The sequence below is a fragment of the Triticum urartu genome, chromosome 6A, assembly GCF_056163025.1.
Source record: "Triticum urartu cultivar PI428250 chromosome 6A, HENAU_Tu73, whole genome shotgun sequence".
Lineage (NCBI taxonomy): Eukaryota > Viridiplantae > Streptophyta > Magnoliopsida > Poales > Poaceae > Triticum > Triticum urartu.
Genome location: NC_141878.1, coordinates 82,656,921 through 82,666,087, shown reverse-complemented (window position 1 = coordinate 82,666,087; position 9,167 = coordinate 82,656,921). Strand labels below are relative to the sequence as shown.

General features: G+C 45.6%; 1 non-coding gene and 1 pseudogene across 1 annotated transcript; both read left to right on the top strand.

The window, feature by feature from the left end:
- The first annotated feature begins 853 nt into the window (after positions 1 to 853).
- Positions 854 to 938, top strand: LOC147964103 (small nucleolar RNA SNORD36; annotated as a pseudogene).
- A 98-nt stretch (positions 939 to 1,036) lies between these two features.
- LOC147964102 (small nucleolar RNA SNORD36) lies at positions 1,037 to 1,120 on the top strand. Its single transcript, XR_015609559.1, has one exon. It is a non-coding gene; the product is annotated as a small nucleolar RNA SNORD36 (small nucleolar RNA).
- Positions 1,121 to 9,167: the final 8,047 nt, after the last annotated feature.

Genomic DNA, 9,167 nt, shown 5'->3' with positions numbered 1-9,167 from the left:
TTCGTTAGTACCTGCTGGTTGTTACTATTGCTCTTTTTTATTAAGGCAGTTAGTGTTTAACATCTATCGCTTTAGCGCCTAGCGACTAAATAATGTTTTGTTTCTGGTTAGTTAGGATGATTCGTCCGCTTGTATCAATTTTCCTGAACTAATTCTGCGTATTAGTTTGTTTTAGGTTAATTTTATACTATCTAGGACCATATGTTTTTTGGTTAATTTTACTGTGTTGGATTTGGAAGCGCAGGCGACCTCCATGGACGACATCGACGATGAAGAGGAGGACAAGGAGGACGACATCGACGATGAAGAGGAGGACAAGGAGGACGACCAGGACATGCGCGACCCCACCCCCGAGCCCAACGAGCTCGATGAGGACATAGTCGAGTCCGACCTTGAGCTCGACGAGGAGGGCATCGTCCAGTCTGACCATGACGGCGTGCCACAGAAGGTCCTGTGCTCTGCTCTGCCTGCCTCATTTACTGCCTCGCCACCGCAATAGATGTTCTTTTTTCTTTTGTAATTTGGCTGGACTTGTGCGTCTCCGTTCTGATGCGTTTGTGCGTGCGTATGTTGAACAGTGACCTCGGATCTGGTGAAGGGCGCCAAGGAGAAGCAGCTCAAGGTCAATGGCCCCGTCAGGATGCTGCTCAACATCACCACCAGGAAGTTCCCCTGTGGAGTAGGTAGCCACCTCCCTCTCTTTGCCCTTCCTTACCAATCCCATTTGCTTAGTAGCTCTGCATAGTATATGGTCCTTGCATGCTCACAGTAGCTCGTTGGTGATGTGGGTCACTATGTTTTTGTGGATAGCTGACTGTTTAGGGAATTTCCGTGACGATGATGATGTTGTGCTGGGCAGAGGATGTGAAACATTTAGACCGCTGAGGCCTTTCCGGTCTTTGATGATCTAAAATTGAGCTTTTTAAAACTGATGCCTAGCATGCCATCAACGTTTTTTTGTTCCTCATCTAGAATGCAGCTCTGTGTGTTGGTGTGATATAATGTAGAGGAGTTGCATGTGACTTGTTTGTCAGCTGAGCATATGATGTTACAAGGAGATGCTACTGAGATTTTACGCCGTTGAAGTATCTTAAATCGAGCTTTTTAAAACTGATGCTTGGTTGATCTAGTTCTAGTATATTAGTTGGGTGAGAGTCTACTGTTGTTGGTGCTGTGTTGTCATTTCTTTTTATGTCGTTGAAGAATAAAAAAGATAAGCATTTCTCCAGCCAATGTCTGAAGTAGTTGCTGCTGTGTAGTCATCGGCTGAACCTAGTTTGGCAGCGCTGTATTTAAAATACCATAGTATCTCAAAGCTTCGGTATTGCAATGCGTGGGCAATGAATACTACGGTTTTAAAGAAAATACATTTTTCTTAGTTTTAGAAAAACTACCGATGCGTTTGGCTCATGTTGTTTTACTGTAGTTTTGATCGATAGTCACACAACTTAATCTAACTTATACTAAACCTACGGAGCTACACGAATCAGTGTGTGCCGGCCGGCTGCATGCAACGCTGTATGGTCTTCTGACAGCTGAGCTACGAAGTTGCAGACGTGATCGGCAATAGCTAATTACAAAGAATAGGAATCAGTATCTTATTTTAATTAGTGTGGTGCATGCCATTGAAAGCATACTGACATGTGGTTAGTTATGCTTGTGAACCAAGATGCACGGTAGTCAACCAGCAATGACACGAGCGACTTTTCCTCAGTTTGAGAAAAAGAGGTCTAGACCACTTTTTTTAATACTCCAAGAGAACCACAGTAACAACAATACCACTGTTTATGAAAGCGTAGTTTTTGGTATAGCCAAATGCCTCAAAGTATTCAAAACTACAGTTTTTCAAAATCTATGGTATTCTAGTAATGCTTTGAAAATACTTTGCATCCAAACGGGGCCTGCAATTAGCACATAGCTGCGTTGTACACTTGCTTATATAATCAGATGTTGTATGTAGTCACGTACGCTTTCCAATTTTGATCCAATGCTTGCTTCCTAGCTCATATGTGTCAGTTTTTCAGATACTTGTGACTCCTTCTGCATCACCCCTCAACTAACAAGTAAAAGTAAATAAAATTGTTGTTTATGCTCACTCCTTGTCTTCATATACTTTTTTCGTTGGCTGTTACTTCTCTTCTTTTATATTGAGTTTGGGAATTTGGTATTGATGATAGTACGACGACTCTGTCATCTGATGCGCAAGTCCATGCACGTCGGCTCTCTGGGTAAGAGAACTTGTCTCGCTGCAGTTGCAGTTATTGAATGACAGTAGAGAAAATTGAATTTTAACAATTCTATCTTCGGCGATTAAAACAAATCTACGACAGAGTTGCAGCAAACTAATGTTATCAGTTCTATCTTCTGTGATCAAAACAAACCCGCAGCAGTTTTCCAATGTCAGTAGCAGCAAGCTGAATTTTATAATTATATCTTCTGTGAAGTTTAGGTGCAATGTGTGGCAGTGAAGTATTTTGCATGGCCTGCACTTGTGCAATGAATTTTCATATTGTGTCTCTGTTTTCTTGTATGAATGAGTATCTCATTTTAACTAGCTGGAGAATAAAAAGCATGGTACTAGCTGAATTTGTGTTGGCATTCTTAATAACTGCCCTTTTTTGAAAGCTCTGCTCATAATATATTGGCTTCAGTTTTTTTGATTCTTTTTTGTTGATTCATGTAACAGGTCGTCCAGTAAAGCTGTCGAACGAGCTCCATGCTGAAGAACATAACACCTATAGAGCTTGTAAAATACTGTATCTCATTATTGAACTTGTGGAGCATGTAGCCGTGACTGACATACTGTTATTACACTTGCAGAGCTTGCAAAGTGTATGTTAGAGCTTATTTTGTACAGCAGGAGCTTTGTATTGAATCTGGCTGATAATATTTGAAGTGTTACTTATAGAATTGTTTTGTCCGGCGACTCAGACATACTGGGTATTTATTTATGTTAAATTGAAAAAAAGAAGAATATGACCCTGACAGCTAGGACCCAGTTACCAGAACCTCAAAACGGGGACCCATTTTATAAAAAACAAAAAATGGGACTGCTAAGACAAAAGGGCCATGGCCCAAAAATAAAAAGGCTGCAATGTTAGGCTTGGCCCATGAAGTCAATGAAAAATTAACAGGAAAAAAATATAGAAAGGCTGAATTAATGGGCTAGGCCCATGTAGAAAACTGAATTGGACCGGGCTGAATCTTGTGCCACATCAGCTTGCCACGCTGGATGCCTACGTGGCCTGGGGAGGTTGCTAGTGACCAAAACGCCACAGTGGACTTATTTTGGTCATAAACGTTTGCGACCATTCCAGAAGAAAGGTCGCTATAGTCAGTTTACGACGGCCAGCTTTTGACCTTCTGTTTTTGGTCACAAAAAGGTCACAAATGGAAATTTGTGACCATTCAGTGACCAATAGTGGTGGTCACAAGTTGACATATTTCTTGTAGTGGTGATACTTCTCACCATCACCATTCTTTCTTGGTCCTCATGTTGATTCGATCGGTGCTGTTTGGATTCTGCCCTTCTAGCAACCATATTGCTTTGAAGTTAATGGTCAGCCATTCACTCTTAGACTATTGATTATTGAAACACCTTTCTGACATTGGTCGTGCAACCCAACCCATATTTCGAGCGCACCTTTCAACCAATGTTTAATTGTGTATGTTTTCCTCGAGCATACTTCATTACATCATTTTATCTGACAAATGTTATCTCCTTATCCACATAATTGTGGAGATCCATCCTTTTGGATACCTCGTTGAATTATCGCTGAGTCCATCAGCCACCTCCTCATCCTCTCCTTGGCTTAATGATGGACCCTTGATCGAAACTCGCTTCCATAGTTCATTTCCCGAGAATCATATAATGTCAACTCGTCAATTGTGTTGCACCTCTTCTTCTCAGGCATCCTGAGTCTGAGATATCCTAACACCAATCAGATATGGATCCCGGTCAGATATGATGGTTGGGACGCATTTTCCAAGAGTTATAATGTTGGTCTTTACATGACCCAGTAAGGTGATGTCATGCCTAGCACACCTGCCCGGAGGACCTATTGGTATAGTTTCCTTTTTAGAAAGGATATCCATTCTTCCATGAGGAAATTGTAAAACTTATTCTACAAGTTGATCTTGATGGATCCTTCGTGCATCCAAATTCTGAACCTTACTTGATGACCATGTCAATGCTATCTCAAAGCATGCCTGTGGTACTCTGCACATTTTGAAGCACCATGCTAAATTTCCTTTATCAATTATTCAAACACTGTTGTATGGGTAATGTCATGAAAATTCTCATCCCTACCTAAAGGGTTTTCTACGTCATATACTGTCATGGATATCTTGCTCTGCTTGTCCTTGGGAAGGATATACCCCCTCAAATATGTGTTTAAACACATTTTCCTTTCCATTGTTTTGTTTATTCTGATAATCGTATTTTCCTTTCCATTGGTTGGTTTAACGTTTCCAGTGGTCTATATGATCTAAGCAGTAATATGCTCCTGCTCAAGTAAACACCCCGGTGTACAACTCTATCAGTAAGACCCTGTTACTATTGTTGATGACATTCCGGTAGCCACCGATGGACGAGAACTTTGCCTATTGGTCCGCCTCGTTCAACGAGCAGGAAAATGGTTCTCTTCGTCCCTCGCCCTTGGTACCGACGTTGTTGCCGACATAATAGACAGGCTACCCTCTGACATGCCTTGCTTGCATGATCACGCAAGACGTCTCCGCCCTTCCTACTTTTAAACACACATGGTGGGCCCATAACCCACATTTCCACAGGATCGAAACCTGACTCTCCTGTACACCCCCGATTTTCCAAAGTTATTCCTCGCGCTTGACTTCTTATGTAACTCACGGGCCACCTGCCAAGTGATCTATTCGGGTATCCGACGCAATACTTATTCTCATTGCTCTGAACCCCTTTCACCTTCTGATAGGCATCGAACGCTTGCCTATCAGTTTGAAACTTCTCATGGTACCTTCTTACTTTGCTCTCGACATCTTCTTAAGTTTCAATTCGAGTGTTACTTATGCTTCTTCCCCTGAGTTAACCGTATGATGCTCGATCTTGTTAGAATCTGTCCTTATAGGGTTTTCCCTTCTCACCCTTTCGTAAGTACGGTGAAGATCCTGAAGGAAGGACGACAAACTTCATCATGATGACTTGAAGCAAAGAAATGAAGACATCAACGTAATGGATCAACCTCTTTGAGAAGAGCAACTAGCAACGAGAACCCTCGCTAGAATTTCTTAACCAGAGTGCCCCCTTATGCCTTTTAAATCTCGGGACGAGATTTCTTGTAGTGGAGGAGAATTGTGACGCCCGGGTAATCATGCTATAGTAACCTCTACTAATGATGCCACGTCACCGCGGTCACTGTTGTTAATCTCGCGTTAATTCAAACCTGATCGAATTCAAAATTCGAAATCAAACCAAACGATGAAGTTTTCAAACATTAAAACCAAAATGCTCGGAGTGTGTCGATTAATCCATAAGTAGAGATAGGTGATGAAACCACACTTTTATGAAATATTTATGTGCACTAAAATAATGAAAAGAATATTTGAAAATACTTAATAAATGCTTTTATGTGTATAGGTAATTGTAAGCTAGTTAAAATAATGTGTGAACATTTTATTACAGTGAGTAATGCCACCTTACTAATTTAGGTATGGGTTTTATAGTTTGATAAAACTATTTTGATATTAAAACATTTAAAACCGAAGTTAAAAGAATAAATAAAGACAAAACAAAAATAAAATAAAACAACCCCCCGCCCTAACTAGGCCAGGCCCAGCTGTCCACTGCACCGACCGGCCCACCGGCCTAGCCGCCCACCCATAAGCCCGGGGTCAAACCCTTGTCACAGTGACCCACTCCCCCCGATCCCCTCGCGCCCCTGGATCTGGATGGCACCCCTTCCCGTCGCCCCGCACGATCCCCCATTCCTTCCCACTCCCCTCCACTCCTCCCACGTCCCACTCCTCCCTCTGCCCCCCTCCATGATCCTAATCGGGATCGGGGGCACCGAGCCGCCGACCCCACCTCTCCCGCGCTGGCGCTGACCACCGCCTTCCATCGTAGCTGCTGCCCAGCGTCGCCCGGCGACCTTGCTATCGCAGACAAGCTGCGCATCGGCGATGAACTTCCCCGACACCGGTGCCTCGCGGCCACCTCCTCGGACACCCCGTCCTCGTCCTCCTCCTCGAGCACGCTGCCGCTTCTCTGCACCACAAGTGATGCCCGACCTCTCCTCCTCTCTCCCCCGCTGCCGCCCGAGCTCGCTGGAGCTCATAACCTGCCACGGCACTGCACGCACTCCACCGCACCACAGCGCGCTGCCCCCCTGCCCGACATGCCCGCGTCGTCCCCTGCTCCCGCCGCCGACGGCCGCTCGCCTTCGCTGGACTTTGTCGTGCGCGAGCGCTCGCGCCACCCTGCGCCTCGTCCACTCGCCGCCGGTCCCGCAATCGTTGCCTCGCGCCCGCGCTCGCATCACCCGCTTGCCTTCCGCGCCCCCGCGTGCTGCCCTTGCCGCTTCCCTGCCGCTGGCCCGGCCCCGCACTGGCCGCGCCACCCCCCTCGCTTCACCCCTCACCACCGGCCCCAGGCCACCATCCTTCACCTGCTCCAGTGCCTTGCCGGGTTCGGGTGCCCGCAGCGTCACACCGCCCCGCAACCGCCCCGGTTGGCCTATGAGCCAATGACACGAGGGCCCCACCCTAGAACAAAAAAAAGAAAAAAAGAAATTTAAAATAAATAAATAAATAATAAGTAAATAAAAATGTTAATTAATTAACTAAATTAATTAACTTGATTAATCCTGTTTAATTAAACTAATTAAACATTAGGTACCTAATTAACTAATTAAACTGATTAATAGGTTAATTAGGTTATTGTACCTATGACACGTGGGACCCACATGTCAGCGACTCAGTCAACACCTCTGTTGACTGCTGATGTCATGCTGACATCAGCAAGCACTATTCTGGATAATGTTGTATTAAATTAATTAAATAAGTGCTAAAATTAATTTAAATCTTTTAAAATTAATATAAAATAAACCGTAGCTCGGATGGAAAAACTTTGTACATGAAAGTTGCTCAGAACGACGAGAAAAATTTGGGTACGCAGTCCGTTCGTCCGCCACACATCCCTAGCATAGCAAACCTGCAACCTTCCCCCTCCGGTTCATCTGTCCAAAAACGCGAAACACCAGGAATACTTTCCCGGATGTTTTCCCCCTTCGCCGGTATCACCTACTACCGCTTAGGGCACACCTAGCACCGCTCATTGTCACGTCACGCATCATCATGCTTATGTTTGCATTGTATTTATTGTTTCTTCCCCCTCTTCTCTCCGATAGACTACGAGACCGACGCTGCTGTCGCCCCATTCGACTACGGAGTTGACGACCCCTCCTTCTTGCCAGAGCAACTAGGCAAGCCCCTCCCTTGATCACCAGATAGCACCTATTCTTCTCTATACTGCTTGCATTAGTGTAGTGTAGCATGTTACTGCTTTCAGTTAATCCTATTCTGATGCATAGCCTGTCATTGTTGCTACAGTTGTTACCCTTACCTGCTATCCTGCTGCTTAGTATAGGATGCTAGTGTTCCATCAGTGGCCCTACACTCTTGTCCGTCTGCCATGCTATACTACTGGGCCGTGATCACTCGGGAGGTGATCACGGGCATATACTATATACTTTATACTGTTGCATTACTTATGATACTGTTCGGAGATGGGGGCTGAAGGGGCTGGTGGCTCCATCCTGGTTGAGGTGGGCCTGGGTTCCCTATGGCCCCCGACTGTTACTTTGTGGCGGAGCGACAAGGCAGGTTGAGACCACCTAGGAGAGAGGTGGGCCTGGCCCTGGTCGGCGTTTGCGGATACTTAACACGCTTAACGAGATCTTGGTATTTGATCTGAGTTGGGTGGTTGACCTTATACGCACTAACCGCCACGTGGGACAAGATATGGGCAACCAGCGTCATGGTATCAGCCGAAGCTCTTTTTGACGTCAGCGACTGAGCGGCGGGTACCGGATTGGACTGGAACGCCTGCTAGGCTAGGTCTGCTTCCGGCCGCGTACGCAACGTGCAGGTGTGCAATGGGCGATGGGCCCAGACCCCTGCGCGCATAGGATTTAGACCGGCGTGCTGACCTCTCTGTTGAGCCTAGGTGGGGCTGCAACGTGTTGATCTTCCGAGGCCGGACATGACCCAGGAAAGTGTGCCTGGCCAAAGGGATCGAGCATGTCGGGTAATGTGGTGCACCCCTGCAGGGAAGTTTATCTATTTGAATAGCCGTGATCTTCGGTAATAGGACGACTTGGAGTTGTACCTTGACCTTATGACAACTAGAACCGAATACTTAATAAAACACGTAGGAGGGGATCGCCGGGTAGGATTATGCTATGCGATGTTACTTGGAGGACTTCAGTCTACTCTCTTCAACATGCTGCAAGATGGAGGCTGCCAGAAGCGTAGTCTTCGACAGGATTAGCTATCCCCCTCTTATTCTGGCATTCTGCAGTTCATTCCACCGATATGGCCCTTTACACATATAACCATGCATATGTAGTGTAGCTCCTTGCTTGCGAGTACTTTGGATGAGTACTCACGGTTGCCTTGTCCCCCCTTTTCCCCTTTTCTTTACCCGATTGCGACGACAAGACGATGGAGTCCAGGAGCCAGATGCCACCGTTGACGACGACTCCTACTACATCAGAGGTGCCTACTACTACGTGCAGCCCGCTGACGACGACCAGGAGTAGTTAGGAGGATCCCAGGCAGGAGTCATGCGCCTCTTTCGACCTATATCCCAGTTTGTGCTAGACTTCTTAAGGAAAACTTGTTTAACTTATGTCTTTACTCAGATATTGTTGCTTCCGCTGACTCGTCTATGATCGAGCACTTGTATTCGAGCCCTCGAGGCCCATGGCTTGTATTATGATGCTTGTATGACTTATTTTATTTTTAGAGTTGTGTTGTGATATCTTCCCGTGAGTCCCTGATCTTGACCGTACACGTTTGCATGTATGATTAGTGTACGATTGAATCGGGGGCGTCACAGAACACCACGGCGTAATGGTGTGTCCGAATGTCGTAATCGTACTTCACTTGATATGGTGCGATCTATGATGTCTCTT